This window comes from Xenopus laevis, chromosome 4L, assembly GCF_017654675.1.
Source record: "Xenopus laevis strain J_2021 chromosome 4L, Xenopus_laevis_v10.1, whole genome shotgun sequence".
NCBI lineage: Eukaryota > Metazoa > Chordata > Amphibia > Anura > Pipidae > Xenopus > Xenopus laevis.
In genome coordinates, this window is record NC_054377.1 from 84,168,402 (window position 1) to 84,185,345 (window position 16,944).

General features: G+C 37.2%; 1 protein-coding gene across 1 annotated transcript in view; it reads left to right on the forward strand.

The window, feature by feature from the left end:
- ptprf.L (protein tyrosine phosphatase receptor type F L homeolog) overlaps positions 1–16,944 on the forward strand; it is a 634,602-nt gene that overhangs the window by 269,927 nt on the left and 347,731 nt on the right. The window lies entirely within an intron of this gene.

The window sequence follows — 16,944 nt, forward strand, 5'->3', positions numbered from 1 at the left end:
CGTTTGACTAGATGTGGACATGAGTTAGTACGAGGATTGAAAAGCAGTACGACGGGAATTGGCCAGGATAGTGCAGTAATGAGCTGTACAAAGTTTTATCCGTAGATTTGTCATCTGTCAGATTTATTGTTCGCTCTTGAAAAATGGCAGTAGCAATTTATTGGATCTGACTGGCAAATCTAGCAGAGGGACCAATAATGAATTTTGATGCTAGAGAGCTTCTCAGCAGTCAGTCCTGCCTATTCCTATGTTACAATATGTCCATCTGTTACAGCCACCAAAGGAGCCATTCAGACCATTCCATCAAAACTTACTGTGCTTAACGCATCATATTGATGCATGCAATAAATTACATTGCTCTTCTACCTTTTTTCCCTACCTGCTGTTTTAAAATGCAAAGACGTTCCATTCTGTGGTGTTTCGCACCAGGTATCCTGTATAATAAATACAAAGCTCATGTGTAGATTAATGGGTTATTGGCAAAATAATGCTGTTATATATAATGAAATAGTTTTCTATGTTATACACTTATTTTTGTTGTCAGTTTAGGTGCAAAGACATCTTAAATCTTAAATTGAACAGGTTATGGAAAGTTTAAACACATTTCTGGGGGTTTAAGGATCAGGTTTATGTGTTATTACAGTTTGCTGCAAGTCACAGTTTCCCCAAGAGACCTGTTTATCTTAAATAGTTACAATTGTATATTTGCTTATCTTAAATTGTTACAAATGTACTTAAGTGCCGGTGCAATCAGCTCTCTGCCAAAAACATCTTATTTAATTACATTTCAGAAACTTTGTATTTTTTTCTGTCTGTTCAGTGCAGAAAATCAATGAGAAATTAGTGATATTTCACTAACAATCCGGGACTGTAGGCTGAGCTGTCAAAATCAGGACTGTCGCATGAAAAACGGGACAGTTGGGAGGTATGGCATTATACAGCAGAGACATCTCTAATACTTGAGATGCAGAATGCCTTAGCTCCATAGGCCTTGTCAGTCTCCTGTTTTTGTACTGTGCACAAGACACAGACCAGAATGGCACCCCCAGTGATATTCTTCTCCTTTAAGTAAGGGTTGTATGATAAAGTATGTGCAATAATTCGTAGGTATATCATATATATTCGTATATGGATATCCATATCCATAACTTGCATTTGGCAGTGACCACGTACTGAATAATGTGCAAACGTTGTGCCAAATAATAATTCCAGTTTAAGAAAGTTTAAATAAAACCTTGTCAACAGCCTTAAAGTCACATGACTAAAGGTTTCAGATTCAGAACACTTGTAAAAGTACCAGGATTCTGCCAAATTCTAAACCAAATGCTGGACCCGGCGCATCCCTAATTATTAGGCAGTGGCTTGTACTAGCTATCAGAAATTTATGTTGATGACAAAGTATTTCTCCTAGGTTTTTTAGTAGCCTTAAGAAATTGTTCTCCATATTCCACAATGACCCTTTATCCAAAAAGCCCCAGATTCCAAGCATTTGAGATAATAAATACCATACCTGGAGTAGTTAGACATTTTATGTAATACCTCTTTATTCAGGCTTGAAGATTCTGCCATGCAGTCTGTTGAAAAGGTTATATAAGCCTGTAAGAGGTGGACATTTGCGAAATCTATTTTATAAAAGAAACATGTTTTCATCACACATTAAAGGAATTTTTTTTTTGGCATGAGTCTAGAATGTGACATCTGATATATGAAGTGCACTGTGCTACTGTTGCCCGTAGTGACACGACAAGCTTAATATCACAGAGAAATGAATGGACTGACAGTGAATAGGGTGGACATATCGAAATATCAATTGCTATAAATAGAAATAAGGTCTTGCCAGTTATCCTTTCCATGCCCTCCACTTGGCCTGCATCTATGTGTGAGGCTGATTAATAGCGGAATTGAGGAGAGTCTTGCTATTAGTACAAAAGGCTGAAACTTTAATATTGTGTCAATACATATTTAAAAATAATGTAATTTTCAAAAGGTCTGTAAAACTATAGTCATTTTATTTATAAGCTGATTCCAATGTTGCATTGTTTATAGTGACATCATGACTTGGGGGCAAGGAGGGCAACATCTGCTTTGCTTTCTACCAAACTCCCATCCAAGATTTTACCTTATTTATAAATAAAATCATTTTAAAAATTCATATTCGAAAAAGTCTCGATAACATTGTGAAAAAATGTGCAACCCTGAATTTTTCGCATTATCATACAAAATCCAGCACGGATCATTATATCTTCAAATTGGAAAAGGGATATCCACCATTAACTTCTTTGAGATGGAGTATTTTCAGATTTGTACTTTTAGAAGATTTGGGCTAAAATAAATCTCAAAAATTAAAAAATTTTTGTTTCCCCTTGAAAAATTTGAGTTTTCCCCTTTAAAAGCCCAACCTGAAAAATTTGAGCTTTAATAAATAACTCTCAAAGTGTTAAGCCTTGCATCCAAGTAACCTCATTTTATATTAGGCTGCCTTGATTATTGTTTAGTATAAGCAACTATGATTCTTGCAAAATGATTACATCAGCGAATAGAGTAACCATATACAATTGCATAGTGGTGCAAATACAATTGAAGCTCTTTTATCAAATCTGCAGTACCGTATATACTCGAGTATAAGCCGAGTTTTTCAGCACCCAAAATGTGCTGAAAAAGTCTACCTCAGCTTATACTCGAGTCAGCAAGTTATGGGCAACATTACATTCGGTATATGTTACCTCAGGCACGGTGGCTATTACAGCACCCTTTTCGGAACCCTCAATGTGACCTTACACAGGCTACAATAAGTAACGCCACAGTATAGGAAGGGAGCGCTAACACAGCCTCCCTCCCTTCTTCTATTGGTCCCAGACATTGGCGATATTCTACATGTGCTCATTTCACTTAGTGGCGTGAAGAATGAAGCGTAACGCTACTTAGCGTGAGGCGCGTGTCTGACGTCATCAGTGCCGGGCCAACCGGGGCAGGCGCCCCAGGCAGCCTGGCCCGGCAAAGCGCCCAATACCCGAGTGCGCATGCGCGCTTAAGTTTTTTTGCGCATGCGCACTAGTATTTTTCGCGCACACGCATACGATGACCAGAACAGGGACCGGACTAGGGGGATAGCAGAGGCAGAGAAGGTGCGTGCCTGGCGCCCATCCAGCTTTGCGCCCTAGGCACGTGCCTTCTCTGCCTACCCCTAGTTCCGGCCCTGGACGTCATCGAGAGATAGACGCGCAGCACAGTGAATGGAATAAGACACACAGAGCTGAGAACAATTCTAAAGGCTCACAATAGTCTCAGAATTTTCTGCGACTGCAGTTTTTTAAATAGTGCACAACAGGAGACAAGGTACCTTTGTCCACAGCACAGCTATAAAGAGGTAAAGGGATCTCATCATGCAGAGGTCAGATCACTTATATAGCAAGTATATAGTATAGGCTTATAATCGAGTCAATACAGTTCCCAGTTTTCCTAGGTAAAATTAGGTCGGCTTATACTCTGGTCGGCTTATACTCGAAAATATATCGTATATACCAATATACACCTTTCTGTGACATGACCACAATAAATGGAACTTGTATTAAAATGTGTTTTGCCTAATTTTATGCAATTATTAAGCACAAATCAAAGAATGTTTTATCTTCCCTGTAGTACTTCTCATTCTCTTACCCTTTGCGAAATGGATATAAACAGGTCTGTATAAACACTGTCCCTTCCCCATGCTGTAGCCTTTGACATGCTTTGGCATAAGAAGAGGCACATTATATAGAAAACTTATCTGTGAATTGCTTAGTTGTTTTACCACTTCTTTCACCTCCTGAAACAGTGATTCAGTAAAACTAAGAAACAAGAAAGAAAGCTGAAAAGTGAAAGTGGAAGTTTCATTCTATGTCCTATTTAGAGCAATTAAAAACAAGGCAAAATTAATGTTCTGGCCAAGCCTCAGTTATACAGATCATCTTGAAACAGGGGTTGAGTGTCCATATAAATGATAAAAATATATGCAGTTTTTTTTATCATTCATTAGTTTAGGCAAAGACATAATTATTTACTTCCTTATATTTATACAGTATGTCTTCAGTAATACATGTTTGAATAGGCATGTGTGTGTTTTCTAAGCTTACCTTGACAAATACAAGAAATATGGTAGCTGCCATTCACACAAATGCAGATAAAATGCAAAATGTTGTTGCATTATATTTGAAGATCTACTTAAAACTATTGTGGGGCTGGTTTATTAACCCTCAGTAATTTGTGCCAAGCAGCACTGATAATTACAGTAAAACATTACAGAATGTTTTAGATTTAACAACTTATTTTGAATGCTGGGACAACTTTCGACATCACAGAGAATAATTGTTGGAATCCTTTCCCAGAACGAACACATACTGACAGATTAATGCAAGTATCCGCTTTGATAAATGTGTCAATTTGTTGACAACTTTCCTGACTGTCAAAAAAAAAGTATTGGTACATGGAGAAAATATCAAACTGTTGGGTATCATTCAGGATTCCGAATCTATTTGATATATCAGCCCCATGATTTCCCTTTTTCTTATTTATGGCTTGAGAATTTAAAATAAATGCTTATTTAAAGGAGAATGAAAGGTAAAAACTAAGTAAGCCTTATCAGACAGGTTCACCTAAATATACCAGTAAACCCTCAAAGTAGTGCTGCTCTGAGTCCTCTTTCAAAAGAAACACCACATTTCTTTCCTTCTATTGTGTACACATGGGCTTCTGTATCAGACTTCCTGCCTTCAGCTTAAACCTCCTTGCCCCGGGCATGAGCATGCTCAGTTTGCTCCTCTTCCTCCCCTCTTCTCTGCTGTAATCTGAGCCCAGAGCTATTAGTGAGCAGGGAGACTCAGGCAGGAAGTGATGTCACACCAAGCTAATACTGCAGCTGCTATCCTAAACAAACAGAGATCTTCTAGAGCTTTTTACTTAGGTGTGGTAAAGCATTCTACAGAATAAATATAGCATTCTAGCATGCACTATTGCAGCTAATCTATTGGCAATAAAATAACTCCATAGCTTTCCTTCTCCTTTAAATGGCAACTAGATATTCCATGAGACCTTGTGACTTGGCGAATAGTCACAGAACTTATCAGTATATCTTAATATCCGATTATTTAAAAGTAGAAAGTACAGCATTCTCTGTAAGAAGTAAACCTCTCCTGCTTACATTCAGGGTGGCACATAACTATGCTGAATGCTTTTGGGGAGAATCATTTGTCTGCCTGATGCTTTTTTGGGATCATAACTAGATTAGCTGCAAATAGAGCTGTTTCCATAAACTGCTGGAATTTGTTCTGCTTCGTTTGCCAATTGAATATATTTCACCAAGAAAAGAGAGCTGTGTTTTTGTACAGTTTCTTTTTAAAGGTGCCATTAATCTTTTCCGTTTCATTAAGATTATGTTTTAGTTGTGGCAGTGCCTTAATCCACAGAGTCAGGTTTCCATGCAATCTCTTCTGTTTATGTCAATAAACAACACTATTAGTTTGCAACTGTGATACCTGCCACTCTTGACTCCATGGAGCTGTGTTTCTCACAATGTTTAGAAGGTCCACAGGGAGTCACAGTGAAATCTGATGGGATCAGAGATTTCCAGGCTACCAAACAGTATTACCTGAATATTCATTGTGTTAGAGATTGACTTGTTGCCTTTACATTCTTCTTTCAATAAATTGTACAAAAAAGCAGCTAGAAAGATAAAGATAACCCCAAGTTTGGTATGATTTTATTCATGTCTAAGCTACAAGGTTAAGCCCCTTATTATATCATTCATTTTTGATACTCTGGTTGTGACAGGATCACTATGTACATTTCAAAATTCCAGGCCCTCGGCTTAAATACTTTAAAATACTGCTTTTAATGCTGTTATTAATTTCCTTATTTATTTGACAGTTGTGCCCCCCATTGCCCATGTTGCCATACTTATATGAACCTGGGTTTGGTGATGTTATCTCATGTTCTTGACATGGTATTGCAGTGGCCCAGTCTGCCTATCTGACACATTAAGGTGATTTATTGTTCTACATAAAGGCAAGGGCCTTATGAGCTTCTAAAGATGAAATGGTAATTGTGCTGTGCTGCTGTGGGCATATCCAACAAAGGAAGTGAAGAAATACATCTGATTTGTCTGGTATATAGCATGTAACAATACATTCCATTATTGGAGTACCCTCAGTGATGCCCCCATCCTATATCTGAGATTGGACTTACCTTGTCTTTTGAGTTGTTTTCTCAAGTATATATATATATATATATATATATATATATATATATATATATATATATATATATATACATACATTATATGAATATAATGTAGATAGCTCACCAGATTGTAGATGTGGTCCAGGTGCACCATACATTATTCTTCACTATCCGTTTGCCCTTGTCCTTGGGCAATTAAAATGGGTGCAATCACTCATTCCACAAGATCATGTGATGCATGCACAGGGTCGGACTGGGCCATCAGGACACTGCAAAAAAAAACCCAGTGGGCCCCTGCTAGCTCAGACCAGCTCCCTGATTAACTGGCACATAAAAAATACCTAAATGCAGGCCAGCACAGGGGCATTTGCACATGCGCACTGGCGTTCGTGCATGCGCACAGCGGGGGCCCCCGGAGGTTGTGCATGCTTGCAGTGGAAGTGTCAGAATATGGGTTCAATGAATCAAGATGTTTTAATAATAAAAAAGGAAGAAAAATGATGTGTGTGGTAAAAGTTCTTTGTTAACACAATAATATTATGTGTATAGCTCAGCTTAATTCATTTTTACATTTAAATGGATCTGTGATCTGTAATTATGGGCAGTGAAAATGCTGTATCTTCAACCATGAATTAGTCATCATTGCCTTTAAATATGATAAGCAGAACAATGAAGTAAATGGCATAGTCACGCTGTTGCAGAGCCCAGATACACATTATGATAATGAAGAGTATTTTCCTCTTCAAACTTATAATTTTCGCTCTGAGCCTCCTCTCTGCTCCCGTAATTCATAACTGAGATGTAAAAAAACTTTCTGCAGAGTGAGCCACGTGAGCAGCTATTTCCTAATTCTGGTACTCACCGATTAGAGATCAAATGGTACCTAAATAATCCAGGGCCTAATTCATTTCAAAAATAATACTTGATTTGATTTAACATAATTAATGGAACCCCATATTTAGTGGTGGAAATGCAATCAATTCAGTATGTCAGGGTGACGTTTCAGCCGGCCTTCCCAGGATATAAAATAAAGGTGCTTTTTTTCTAATTATTTATTTCAAACCTAAGACACAATGGTGCTTTTTTTAAATTCTATCTATCAATGAAATCAAAAGGCATCTGTTACATATTTATTCGGACTCATCACCTAAATCTCATATCGGAAAGATGGGGTGCATAGTTTGTATATTTTATTCCTAAACTACTGACTTTTTATATAATTTTTTAAAACTGCAGAACTATGAAATAAGGCTTAAGAAACCAGGTAATCGATGATTACAATAGCCCTTTTAGTGTTGGACATAATAGTTAGAATGGCGTGCATAAGATTCCTTCTGATTTTATTAAATGCTACCTGTAACTTTTATAAGTTGTAGGATGAAGTGCTTTAAAACTGTGTTGAACAGTATGTATTGTTGGCTCATCTTGTACAATACCCTAGAGTTTCACAAAATCCATGGAAAATGGCAAGGTTCCTCGTAGTATCAATAGCCATATCTTTCAGTTGCTAGACAAAAGTTTTCAGCAAATTAATTGTGACTTCCAGAATATTCTGCTCAGAAGACAACTGCAAACCATTATCTAAAATTAAACATACATATTCTGACTATTATTTCACACTCCAGGGAAATGAACCTGTTATACAAACATAATATTTGACACATTGTTTATTTTGAGAATAATATTGCCAAGCTGTGTAAGAAACATACACATTCTGCCCACACAGTCCCCAGTATATTCTTCATATACGCACTGTGATAGCTGTTTGCACTAACAAATGCCCATACCCTACCAGGCATAAAACAAATTGCTGTCTCCTAGTTTTACAGCACATTCACTCTGTGGTAGAATGATAAATTTTAAGACCTAACAAACAAGTCTCACACTTAGTGACCTGTTCATTATTATTCCCCAGATGAGATCTGTACTCTATTTATCATCTTAAGGAGAAATTTTCCCTCTGGCTCCAGCCACCCTTGACTGAGCACTTCCTATACTGATTCATACCTCCTGTATTTTATGGAATAGTATTTGGTACTCCTGGTGGTCTACAGTCATCATTATCAATAGCCTGTGCAATTCTTAACTCATTACCAGGTCTGTTGAGTTCAGTAGACTTTATATTATACTGTAAGGAGGAGAGGATTGTGTCCACATGATCCAACAGCAGTCTCCCTGGGCAGCCTGGGGGCTTAATGATTGGCTATAGGCTGGAAAATGCCTTGAGGGTTGTACAAGAAACATGGAGAAGAGAAAGGCCAGGGAGAACCAGTGATTGAGGTTGGCGCAACCAAACACTATGAAGTGACCCCTATCAGCCATCAGAGGGTGATTGTCATGGGGAACGGCACTCCTGCTGAGCTTGGCCAGAAAGAGGATCCTTGGTCTCTAATGCAACATGAAGGACTGCTTTCTGGAAAGCAGCAAAATACGTGGTGTGGTCTCCAGTCAGATTGCCCCTTGATGCACTGCAAGGAGTAAGCTGCCTGTTGAAGGATACAGTAAGTATGGCAAGCATCTGGCTCCTGTATGAGGATTCCAGGTATTTTGTTGCACCTGCTACACAGAAGCAACTGCCTTGGTCCAAGGGAAATTACTCTGAGAAAGTAACCCGGGTGAAAGATCCCTTTGAAAGGAGCTTCATGTATCCATTCTAGTTAGTCAAACAGGCCATGTATATTCTTGTTTTCAAATTTGTGTTTCTACCGATCCTTTGCCACTACTTGTTGTTTATAAAGATTACCATTACCCTTATATTGGTGTGTGATGTTTTTTTTGTTAGCGCAGTAATGTAACTATTCTCTTCTGGGCCCAGGTGCAGGATGTGCACCCGGGGACTGTACCCAGCTCCCACCCCTCCAGGAGCACAATTCCCTTACTGTGTTTGCTGCAGTGTGGCCTTCAGTGGCCCTCCGGTAGTTACACCACTGTGTTAGTGGGACTTCCTGATGTATGCTCCTTGGGATAAATTACTGTATGTGAAGGCACTTTGCTTTTCCCTGCTTCTCACACAATACAAGTACAGGGCATACAGCACAAAGCTACACCTTTGTTTAGTAAGTGTTAGCGCCAGAGCTCCCTTTTTGTCATCTAATGAATGAAACTCTACTAACATGTTCATCGCCATTTACTTTTACTTTGACACAGCACTAGCTGGCAAATGCAGTATACTGGAATTCTGGGAATGAGCCCTGTTGAAAATATACATTTTCTTTATGCATACAGTATACCGAAATTTCAATTTTCTGGTCTTTCTGGCCATCAAATAGTAGAAAGGTGTGCCGTGTTCGTAAAAATAGAAAAGATACTGTATAATTTATAGGCTAGTTGATAAATATTAAAAAAGTAAGCTTTCCAGCAGTAAATAGTGACACTGATTCATCAGCCATAATATACTAAGGATGTTACTTTTTTTTTAAACTGAAATGGAGGACACAGTATGTATATACACATATGAACAGAATAGGGTAGGTTTACATCAAAGGAGTATTGCACATATGAAATTCGATAAGAATAGAAAAGTATGAATATATTATCATATTTATTGGTTATACTGAACCCAGATCCCAGACTCTAATATGTACAATATGGATATGTAGTAGGGGTGTGTGACTTTTGAAGCAAACATGTCCTTTGAAATGTCAATGTTCTATAAAAGGTTTTTTTTTCCCAAACAGAATGGATTGTAGAGTTCATGATTTCACAGAAATCCTTTGTCCCTATTTAAGTCACTTTGGTTATCAAACATTCCCATAAATCTATATTCAACACTTTTTGTGTCTCAGTGATTTAATGAATTCCATTAGTAGTTACCCTGATATCACTAATGTGGGTGTCACTTCTGCGGGTGGCCCCTGTTTTGTTATTCACAGTGAATCCTACCCACAGTACTGCAGTGGGACATTTCAGCAGCATTAACAGGTCAACCACATTGTCTGCATTCACTGTTGTATTTGGGAATATGATATTGGTATCGCTATGTATGTGCTATACAGAATATATGGGAATCTTTTTTGCAGTTTCTAACCTTAAGAAGCTTTGGTTATAGCTCCTTGTTAATTAAAAAAAAACTTACAGTAGTTGTTTGATTTTCTGCCTCTCCTTTTCTCATTTTCTGTATCCATGCCGGCTAAAACTGTTAAGTCTGGTATGTGGCAAATTGCAGCCATATTCTTCAGATAATCAGAATGTAGCTGAGTATTTAAGATGTTTTCCCCAATGCAGAAATGTTTTCTTTGTGCCTGTCTAATAAACTATTGTTCATCCAGGGTTTTCCTCCTTGTGAATTTTGGAGAGAATGGCTCTTTAACAATTTTGGGAATGCCATCATTGACTTGATCTTTACTGACATGATTATTTGCTGGCTGTGGGGTTTTTCTGCAGTTTCTGCAGTGAGTAGGTGTTCATGACTTTCCTGTTCATCATTTATGATGATTACTGCACCCCATTCTGCTGATTGTGCTGCTGACTTAATGATAATATTTATTTTTCATTTGCAAATATTATGGTATTCCACTGCAGGAGATATGTATATATGTGTTTTGTTTTCGTTATTCAGGATTGCTAATGTAAAGTTTGGACTGAAGCTGGCTTCATAGTTATTAAATGTAAGGTTAATTTCAGCTTTGGGGCTCCAGGTGGATCTTTTTCCATTTTGTTTGGAGCTCAAGCTGGATGTTTATCTGTTCTGTTTCACTGCTGATGACATTGTTGTATTCTTGATCATGAAACAGTTTTTTAAGATTATCTTTTTGGCTAAAAAGAGAAAAATGTGAGTCTTTTTGTTGATAGGAAGTTTATAAGTACATTTTGGCATGAGGAGAGTTTGACCATGCAGTTCTGTATTAAATACAGCTTTTCCTTTTTAAATTTAGTAAGAGCGCACAATGTTTGTAGTAAGTTTGTAATTGCTCATTAACTCCAGTCTTTACCAGGTTATTAAGGGTTTGGATATTTTCTTTTATGATTCTGGCTATTGTGGGATATGGGTTCCTCCAGAAAAGGCTTTTGTATGCAGTTAAGATGTCGTTGGTCGCCGGTGCATATGTCTTCAGGTACTGCTTCAGTTCTGTTTGTGTATTAGTGTGATGTTACAGTGCCTATTGTTATGGTATTAATGTTAACAGAAATTGGGCATTTCCACTTTAATTGGATATAAATTCATTCTGGTCACTGTAATGTCGTTGACATCAGAAGGACATCAATGAGATCCACCTTCACAACTGAAATTAACTCCACATTGAATAACTACACAGACAACCTCCACGATGGGCATTGTGGCATCCCAATAGCACCACAATATATATTGAATTTCAAGGACAAGGAAAGGCTTAATCACTGTGGGGTTGCCAATATGTTAGGCACCCCAATGTTTATAATCGCTTTAGACCCAGTCTGGCACTCTTCATCTCTGAAAAACACACCAGTCTGGGCCAGTAATGATCACCACGCCACCATCTTTTTCTTTTCCCTGGGATGTCCTCTTGCTGCTGCTCTAAGCTCTGTGCATAAATGTACAGTAGAGGAAAAAAAGAGTTTTAGTATCCAGGACAGTGTGTTTTTCAGTGAAGAGAAGCACCGGCCCGAGGTCTGGGGTCGGTTATTATAATTACGATGGCGTGCCTAACAAATTGGTGCGTCATGTCGTTAAGCCTTACCTTGTCCATTAATGGGAAATTTTACCCAATATTCCATAAAATGTTATATAATTTCATATATATACATATATATTTATCCTTTTCACATAGGTTTCTGTATAACCAGTCACAGATTCAACAATGGTCCACATTTTACAGTACTTCTTATCCCTGAGGTCCCTGTTTGTGAAGAAACACTGCTTTATTACTTATATGATTGTCTGTGCCTGTTAGAAAGCATGTTCTCTTTTTGCCACACTTTATAATGATATAGTTACCAGTTATTGCAGATGATTAGGCTGATGGATAAAATTACATGTTAGTATAGATTTAACAGCTAGTGAGATAATTATGCGTGATCACCTTAACAGCTCTATCATTAATTCTATCTGTCTGGACTGCCAATAATTTGTGCTCCCAATGATGGCCTCATTTTTCATGGCATGGCTGTACTGCCTCGTTTTCCCACTGTTGTAAGAGTTTGTTAAGGCAGCCAATCATTGGAGTTGAATTGTATTGCACAGTAAGCGCATATATTGTGTATTTTAATCGTATACATATTACGGTGTTTATAGGAGTATACAGTGTAGGAATTTTCCTTCACTTTAGACAAATACAGTGTACTGAATTGATTTGAGCCTTTGTTGCATGAATACATTTCACTTTCTTTTGGGCTCACAAATTTTTCCTTTTATTGCCTTCTCAGATTTATTTTTCTTAGGCCACAGATTGATTGTAACACATGTTAAAAGTAAAGACCTTATTTATTTTTACTGCCTGCAAAATAGTTTTCGAGCTATTCTTTCAATATAGGCCAAAGTGGCAATACATCCACGAGATTACATTTTAAAACTAGCAAATTAAATAAATTGAATGGCTAGTAAAATTTTCCATCAAGTTCAGCCTTGCAAATTTCCTTCAGAACAAATGTAAACTACATTCACAACAGGTTAGCTTTCAATTTAACTGGAACTAGTCGTCTTCCTGACTCCATACTATATCCTGGAAACTACTGTACATCCCTAAACTTCCTTTAAAGTGTGGGGATATTTGAATTCTGCCATGATTTTTATGAGGTAGTTTTTATTTTTAAATTACACTGTTTATACTGCAAATAATTCACTCTACACTATAAAGTTTCATTCCTGAACTAGCAAGTGTGTTTCTTCAAGTTGTAATATTGGTGTGTAGGCAGCCATCTCAGGTCATGTTGCCTGGTCATGCGCTTTCAGAAAGAGCCAACACTTTAGGATGGAACTGCTTTCTGGCAGGCTGTTTTTCTCCTACTCAATGTAACTGAATGTGTCTCAGTGGGATCTGGATTTTACTATTGAGTGTTGTTCTTAGATCTACCAGGCAGCTGTTATCTTGTGTTAGGGAGCTCCTATCTGGTTACCTTCCCATTGTTCTGTTGTTAGGCTGCTGGGGGGGTGATATCACTCCAACTTGCAGTACAGCAGTAAAGAATGTTTAGCAGTTTATCAGAGCACAAGTCACATGACTGGGGGCAGCTCGGAAAATGACAATATGTCTAGCCCCATGTCAGATTTCAAAATTAAATATAAAAAAATCTGTTTGCTCTTTTGAGCAAAATAATTGCCAGATTCTGCTGGAGCAGTACTATTAACTGATGCGTTTTGAAAAAAAGCATGTTGCTTGATGGTATCCCTTTAACTTTAACCTTGTATTCACAGAATTGCTTCCTGAGTATTGAGTTATTTTTATCTTAAAATGATGCACATGGTTGCCTGAATTAGCTTTGTATTCCTTGATCCTAATTCTATATAATATTATAAATGCCTCTCATAAAAAAAATACTGCTGTTACAACTATAGTATAGGCAGATTATAAGGGGCATATTTATCAAGGGTCGAATTTCGAATTGAAAAAACTTCGAAATTTGAATTCAAAAAGACCAACCGAAATTAAGTCTAAGTTTTTTTTTTTGGTATAGGTCAGTTTTCAATCGAATAAGTCCGTATTCGGCCAAATTAGAAACATACTAATTGAAGGAATAGCGCATTCGATCGAATTCGAATCAAAGTTCTTCACACCAATTGACTCCAAATGGGTTTTAGGATGTCCTCCATAGGCTAAAACAGCAATTCGGCAGGTTTTAAATGGCAAATGGTCAACGTCAAATTTTTAAAGAGACAGTACATGATAAATTTCGATATTAGAATTTTTAAATTTTTTTCAAATTCAAATTGAATTTGTACTATTCCTTAGTCAAAATACACAAAAAATAGCTTGAAATTCGAGTTTTTTTCATTCGAAAATTCACCTCGACCTTTGACAAATCTGCCCCTAAGTGTAATGAAAAATATTGTAGGTTGCACCAAGTCTAGTAACCAACAGCAAACAATCATTTATTTCTTAAATATGTGACCATGGATTTTTGCACATTGGCCTCAACTATAAACAGTGTTGAATTGGGAGACTGACCATGAAGGTCATTGAATGGTTTTATTAAGACAAATGTCTGCAGGATCAAGAATGTTCATATTAAGGATATATATGTACACAATTATGAGCGTCAACCTGTGACACTGTAACAATGGTCCAAGTTGAAGATCAGTTTTACTTCCTTCACTGGTGTGTGTAAAAGACATATCCCTTTAATTAAATGAACAGCAACACTAAACGCACAATTCTCATGGAGAAAAGAGCATTATGGGTAAATTAAGCTCTTAAATCTTACCTCCTTAAATCATTTTTTCTAGTTGTTCTACATATGCATCAAATGTAAAATCCTTATTGTGTAAGCAGACATGGGAACATTGCACATCTTTTATACCCACTGAAAGTTCATTTGTAGCATTTTTACATTACTGAAAGTAGCAATTATTGGTGCTTTTAATTCAACTGCTTTCCTAAACGTGATGAGATGTGACAATCTCCATCCTGTAATATTACACTTGTGTGGCCCTTTGCAATGGCACTGTTTGATCTTTGCATATTCCCTTGACGGAGGGTGGAAAGTTTATATTCCTGTAGCCGCTGTATCTTTGAACAACAGATTAAACAACAGATTAAAGTACTTGCTTGCATGTCTTCAGATCTGACTAACTGAAAGCACTTGATTTTCCCATTGGGTTGTAAACTGGCAGTAGCATTACTAATATGATGTTGACAACAATGAGAGTGTTTAATAATTTCACAATTGCATAATTCACCAGTCAAGAGTGAGTGTACAATGCACCTGAATTCACAAGCAATACTTGTTCTGCATCCTACACATTATCCTGAAAAGCATGCAAAGATTCATGGGAAATCTGTATTTTTAACAGACTGAATGACATTTTGCTTATCTTGTATATTTCCTTGTATTCATTCCTTTAGATTGTATAAAAGCCAAAAGAACTGGCATTTGTGGGTAAGACTGGTCTGGGAATATTGTCAAATATATGTTCTATTTGTATTTGTGATTAATGCATTAAAGATCCCATTTTAAAACAGCTTTATATAAATAGCAGGGGAAATTAAAATAATTATAAAGCTATGCAAAGTCATGTACAAAGCTCTTCTACAAAAAAAAAAATCATTATTTTGCTTTGCTCATTAAAACATATGCTGGCCTCAAGTTTTGGTTTCGAGAGATGAATGTTTTGAATGTGCCCAATAAATATTGTTTTACAAGAGCTGTGTTGCAATAATCTAGCCTTTGTGTATATTAAATTCATTGTGAATAAACTGTAATTTGACAGAGGGGAAAATATGTCTGTGCTTTCAGTTGATTTGTATTATTTTATTCCTTGTCCAAAAAATGGCTTCACCAGTCATAGTTTGCATCCCTTGGAGTTTTCACTTTTAATGACTTGAGCTCTTGCTAAGAACACATTTAAGCAATTACAATAGCTTGTGCACTGGGATTCACATTCTATTCTAAACTGCAGAACTTTAAGCTCCACAAAATGTGAATTTAAACTTTTTCTATCTTTGCCAAAAAAAGCAAATATTTGAAATCTTTAAATGCATGAATAGTTTACTTCACTCCCACCTGCCCTGCTACTTGTCCTCCATTCACCCTTGTTTTTTGTTCCCCTTCTGTTCTTCCTGCTAATGCCTTGCTCTCTCTTGGCACAATACTTCAGTTTATATTCCTATGTGCTAACTCAAGGTCAAAGCTTCCCAGCCTGAGGTTCTCCAAGTCTTAATGATCCAAAGCTCTTGGCAACCTTTGACTTTTGGGGAATCCTGGGAGTTGTAGTTCATTGACTAGAAAGCCTCGGGTTAAAAATGTCCTGGGAAGCCAGAAATAAGGCCAGTGGGGGGAGGATATCATAATTTTATGGCTGAAAACAATATCAAGTGATACCCAACATGCTTATGAGAGGTTTTTGCAGCAACATTTTTTAAAACTGGATCAAATTTGCTATCAGAAGCAAAGAACTATCATGAGACAGAGAATAATCAAGAAACAGTATTCCTCTTCCTAGACAACAGCAAACTGGAACATCTCTTGAGTAGAATGTGTTCCTGTTTTGACTGTCCTGTATTTATATGAGTTGGTGCTTGATTAAACATAAAAGCATATTGCTACATTTGTTAATCCTAAAGTACTAAGGTAAGGAAGGGCTAGAGGGAGTATGAAATTAACTTTAATAAAAACAAAAGCACTCAAGCAGGCTAATTCATGGTCGCAAACACAAGTGAAAACCACAAAATGGACGGAAAATTGATTGTTTGTCGAAACTCTTGCTCCCATACAAGTACTGGCAGGGAGCACCAAAGCACCTATTCAGCCTTCTTCGATAAATAGCCTACATGCTGGCACATCATGTGCAACTGTGATGGATGCAACTTTATGATCGGCTGATTTGACTATGGAAGGCAGGAAGGAAGCACCTTCTCATCTGAAAAAATTGCACGTTGCATCATATTCATTGTATATGAACCTAAGGAACTCATTTTTATTATTTATGAAGTTTGGCACCTCTAGTTGACTTTCTTAACAGTACACCTTAAAAGACCAGCACAAGTGCTTAAACTGTGCTGGAAATCACCAGCTTTATTTGAACATTGTGTGGTCAGGAGGGGCACCCCTGTTTGCTTGCTATAATAAACCAAAATTAAGACTACAACTGTCCACACT